Source organism: Pteropus vampyrus, unplaced genomic scaffold (assembly GCF_000151845.1).
Source record: "Pteropus vampyrus isolate Shadow unplaced genomic scaffold, Pvam_2.0 Scaffold17, whole genome shotgun sequence".
NCBI lineage: Eukaryota > Metazoa > Chordata > Mammalia > Chiroptera > Pteropodidae > Pteropus > Pteropus vampyrus.
Genome location: NW_011888798.1, coordinates 6,539,994 through 6,545,855, shown reverse-complemented (window position 1 = coordinate 6,545,855; position 5,862 = coordinate 6,539,994).

The window sequence follows — 5,862 nt, the reverse complement described above, 5'->3', positions numbered from 1 at the left end:
CTCTCAGGAATGTGCCACTGGGCACCTACTTCACAAAGTCATGCTAATAAGACTGGAAGAATTAGGAGCTTTGCTTAGTACATAGAAACAGACATAGAAAGGCAGCCAAAATGGGAAGGCAAAAAAGCAGAAACCATAAGGGAGAATAGAACACAGATCCAGGAATAGTCAAGCAATCTAACAGATGCAGAGGTCAAAACACTGGTTATAAGATGCTCAATGAGCTCAGTGAGAACTTTAACAAAGAGATAAAAACCATAAAAATGGAAATGGAAATTATAAAAGGGAACCAGTCAGAAATGAAGAACACATCTGACATGAAGAGTATATTAGAAGGAATCAACAGAGTGGATAAAGAAGAGGATTGAACCACCAGTATAGAAGATGGGAAAGCTAAGAACACTCAATCAGAACAGCAAGAAAAAAGAAGCCAAGACTGTAATAATAATTTAAGGAGCCTATGGGACACAATTAAATGTAAAAATATCTGTGTCATAGGGTTACCCAAAGGAAAATAAGATATTGAAGAGATATTTGAAGAAATAATAATGGAAAATGTCCCTCATCTGGTGAAGGAAATATACCTCAAGAAGCTCAGAGAGTTCCAAAAAAGAGGAATTAATTAAAATGCCAAAGGTTAAATACAAAGAGAGAATTGCAAAAGCAGCAAGAGAAAAGCAGTTAGTTACCTACAAGGGAGCACCCATAAGACTGGTAGCTGATTTCTCAAAAGAAACTATGCATACAGAAGGGCTTGGCACAAAATATTTGACGTGATGAAAACCCAAGATCTACAACCAAGAATACTTTATCCAGCAAAGCTATCATTTAGAGTAGAAAGACAGATAAAGAGCTTCCCAGACAAAAATAAGCTAAGGGAGTTTATCAACACTAAACCAGTATTACAGGAAATGTTAAAGGGACTTCTTTAAGTAGAAAGAACATGTATCAAAAAACAGGAATAAAGAGTGGTGATAGCTACAGTCTTGTCAACAAATACCTCAAATAGAAAAAAAGTTAAGTGCTCCAACCAAAAGATAGAGTGGCTGAATAGATAAAAAAACAAACCCCTACTTATGCTGCCTACAAGAGACTCACTTCAGATTAAAAGACACACAGAGGATAAAAGGAAGGTGTTGGAAAAAGATATTGCCTTGATGGACCTAGAGGGTATTGTGCTGAATGAAATGGGTCGGATAAAGAAAGACAAGTATCACACGATTTCACGTTCATGTGGAATCTAAAGAACAAAATAAACAACAACTACAATAAAATCAGAAATAAGCTCAGAAATACTGAAAATATTTTGAGGGCTACTAGATGGGAGGAAGGTTGGAGGAATGGCGAAAAAGGGCAAGAGGATTAAAACGTACAAATGGACAGTTACAAAGCAGACATGGAAATATAAAATGTAGCATAAGGAAAATAGTAAGCAATGTTATAATAAATACGTAAGGGTGCAGAGAGGTACTAGATTTAGTGGGATGATCTCTTCGTGGGTTATACAGATCTCTATTCACTAAGTTGTACAACTGAAACTAACATAATATTGTATGCCAACTATAATGGAAAAACCCATTGAATTTTACAATGTAAATATGAACAACTAATTGTCTATTATATTTCAATAAAGCCAGAAAAATGCAAATGAAAAAAATTTAAGATACCTATTTTATCTCCTAAACTATCTTTTATCATCTCTATAAGTTTATATCACCTGTTCACCCTTTTGGTTAAGGTTTGATCTGTGTGAGTTTAATATTACAGTATTAAAATATTGAGTTTCTACGTGGAAAGGACTATTTACTATCATAGAATAGGTTATTGATTCTTTACAGAAGCGGATATAGAATAGATGGCTTTTCATAAGTATCAAGATAGATGATTCATATACTGTAAGGACATCTGGACTATATTAGACTTTCCCATATTCTATCAGGATTCTCCAGAGATTAGAAAGATCAAAAAGAGAGACGTTTTAAAGGAGAATTAAACTACATCTAAGAAATAAGTTTTATTACTGGAGTCATAAAATGCTTGCCTTGACAGTTCATAATGGTTAGGAATCACTGGATTGAATGGCAATTAGGTTTCATCCACACTAGAAACTTTGAAAGTTCTGAAAGTAGCAGCATGTCCTTTAGGCTTAGAGAATTTGGGGATACAGCTTCAGAAGATGGAGAAAGCAGCACTAGAAAGGGATTTCTGATCAAATATTCTCCCTACTCAATTCTAAGCATGGCCATGTTTCAGTGTATTTGCTAGCAGTCAGCTGACTTGTGCTTTGGGAAATTGAATTACTTTTTCACAATTAAGTAAAAATAACTGGTTAGAAACATTGTTAAAAACAAATAAGAAATTATCAAACAAAAATTCAGCATATAATACATGCCAGAGCCAAGAAGAAAGCTTAGGGGATTATTCTCCCGAGTGCTGTTTCTCTCCAATAAAGCAGGTAATTAAGAACTAACCATATTGGTTTTGGATTCAGTTCTAGCCAGCCACACTAATTAATGTACTTGATTTGATATTTCATAGTTGGACTTAAGGGTTTATCAACACATTATGCATATTCATGGAAAATTGAACACAAATGGTTACTTGGAACAAATGGCACTGATGATTTTTAAAACAGGTCTAATATTTTATCTCTGTTTTGTAATGATGATGTTTTCCTTGCACATCAGATTTTTTTCTAAGTGCCCTTTGGCTTTGCCCTCTCTGAGTTATTTGAAGAGTCCTTCATTCCCTTTCATTTGTGGGAATTGGATCAATTTTGTCACAGTTTTGCCAGATTTCTTTCTAGCATTAAACTCTCATTTTAGCCCAATTCTCTTTTATTTTAATGACTTGAATCATTTGAGGTTTTGAGGCGGGAAGACATCCATTCAGTAAAATGAATGAGTTTAATAGAGTTTGTTAATGATCAGAAAACAACAACAACAACAACAACAAAACTCTTCATTTCATTGTGATACTGCAAGTCTGAACTTGACTTTAGGTTTTTTGAAAAGAGATACATATTAAATATTTAAGGTTTGGTTATATTAACTAAATCTCAACAATTTTAAATGGTAGTAAGGTTAAAAATATCTATGAAATATTATAAATTGAGGGTGTGGAGATAAAAGTCAAAGAAGCTAAACTGAGAGTGGAGAAGCTGAATTCTGTTTGTAGGTCAAACATATGTTCTTGCTTAGAGGGACAAGAGTAATTGTCAGGCCAGCTGAGGGTAAAACAGGTTTGAGAAACTGGCTGGCTTTGACATAAAATTATACTGTCTTACTTTAACCTGTCTGTCACATGTATCAGTCTTCCTTTTTCCTTTCCTCCAGGGCATCCTAAGCTTCAGTTGGCCTGATAACTCTTCTGGCTTTTATTAATCTGATAACCCCAATTTCAAATTGAATGATGGGTCTTTCCACTAGAAAAAAAAAAAATGGACATTCAGATTGGCATTCAGTGGCAGCATGCTGCTCGTTTTTTTTTAAATTCATTCTTGCCTTGATTATTCCTTTTACTAAGCCAAGAGAGCTGGATTGGAAAGAGGCTACAGAATGGGAAATTTTTCTTTTTCTATTTTCTCTGCCTCATTTGTCAGTCAGTATACTGCACTTTTGGCTTTCAATTCTGCCTTCATTTATTTCTATTATCCATCTTTTCTATGTCATTTTTCTTCTTCTTGTAGTTTCCTCACTCTTGCTTTTTATTTGATCTAGATCTAGTTATATTCAAGAGTATACAAGATAGGGTAATTGCAAAGAGAGAATAAAAAGAGATCTATCATTGTTTCTTTTCTTTGGGATTCCTTTAAAATGATGGTTCATTAGCTTTATGGATACAAATAATTTTTTATTTAAGCATAAGTTTATACCAAGTTAACATTACCCTTTTTCTCCCTAATTTTTGCACACATTCTCCTCTCTCTTCTGCATTTGTCTCTTTTACACATTCTTCAAAACATGTCTAGTGTCTTCCACTCCCAAGTTTCATTTTGGCCTCTGTTTCTTGTAGTATGTGTTTGTTTGTTTGTTTGTTTGTTTGTTTGTTTGTTTTTTACTATTCATTTGATGCATTACTATATTTTTTCTGACACTTATGTTTGTGTCCACTGTGCCCTTAAACTTTAAAGCTTTTAAAAATACAGATTAGTGTTTTTGATGATATTCTTTTAACATGGGACATATAAAACAGAAAAATCAATAGCAACCACATACTTAGACTTAGAAATTAAAACAGTGTTGCTGGTTTTGTATACTCTTGCTATCAAGTTCTTGAGCACCAGAGCTTTTGAATTTTGCCTGGTGCTGACAGGTGAAATCTTGGTCCTGTTGCTTTGAAGCTATGTGACCCAGGAAACTGATTCTCAGTTACTTCAATTAAAATTGGAATAATGATATCAACCTCATAAAACTTTTTATTTCACATTGAATATGATACACTAGGTGAAGCATACTTCTCAATGCTTGCTATTATACCCTTTCCAATGTTTTTTTGTATAGTCTAAATGAAAGCAAGTGTCCTAACCTTGTTCTTTGTAGGAATTATAGTCCGAATGAAATTCAAATTGTATTCCAGAAACCATAAAGAATAATGTAGTTCTTTACTATAGATTTTTAAAAAATAATCTGGTCTAAAGTTATAGTTTTCTGTATTCTTTTTACAGTGTGTCATGCTGAAAGTCTCACAAATTTTTACCCTAAAGACAATTTCAAAAATCTCCCTCTCTTACTATCCCTTTTATCCACATGTTCCTTGTTTCTCTCAACATGCTAGTCTCTCTGGTCACTTCCTCCCTTGCATGTTCCTAGTCTCTCTGGTCACTTCCTCCCTTGCATGTTCCTAGTCTCTCCGGTCACTTCCTCCCTTGCATTTTCTCTCTTGGGTCACATCACTTCTTCTCTTGTTTAGAAGTTAGATTATTTCATATGAATTTCACTCCTATGAAAGGGGTCAAATGTATAATTCAGTTAAAAGGGGAATGTTAGTGAAAACATTATTTCTAGTATCAAAGGTAGCCCTTGAGTCCACAGAGCTCACCTGTTATCTCTTCAGCCTAGAAATCTCAGTACTGCAGTTTTTTAAAAAAATATTTATTTATTTTAATTAGTTTCAAGTATACAGTACATTGGTTAGACATTTATATAGTATATAAAATGATCCCCCTAATTGTTCCTTCTCTCCCCTGGCCCTCCACCTAGCCAATACATTAATGCTAACTGCATTCCCTATGCCATGCTCCCTATTCCTGTGACCATCTATCAACTGCTAATTTGTACTACTTTAATCCCTCACCCCATTCTCCCAGCCCCCAATGCCCCTCCCCTCTGTCTGTCACCAAATTGTCCACTAAATTTGTGAGTCTATTTTTAATTAGTTTGTGCTTTTTGTTCCTTAGATTCTGCATATAAGTGAAATCATATGGTATTTATCTTTCTCTGTCTGACTTATTTCACTCAGCATAATAACCTCTAGGTCCTTTCATGTCATTGCAAATGATAGGATTTCATTTTTTTAAAGGCTGAGCTGAGTAATATTCCATTGTATATATGAAACATAACTTCTTTATCCAATCATCTGTTAATGGGCAATTAGGTTGCTTCCATATCTTGGCTGTTATAAATTGTGCTGCCATGAATATTGAAGGGCACAGATCTTTACAAATTATTGTTTTGGTTTTCTTTGGATAAACACCCAGAAGAGTAATTGCTGGGTCAAAAGATATAACCATTTTTAATTTTTCGAGAAACCTCCAGACTGTTTTCCATAGCAGCTGTACCAATTTCCAATCCCACCAACAATGTATGAGGGTTCCCTTTTCTCCGCATCTTTGCCAACATTTGTTGTTCTTTGATTTATTGA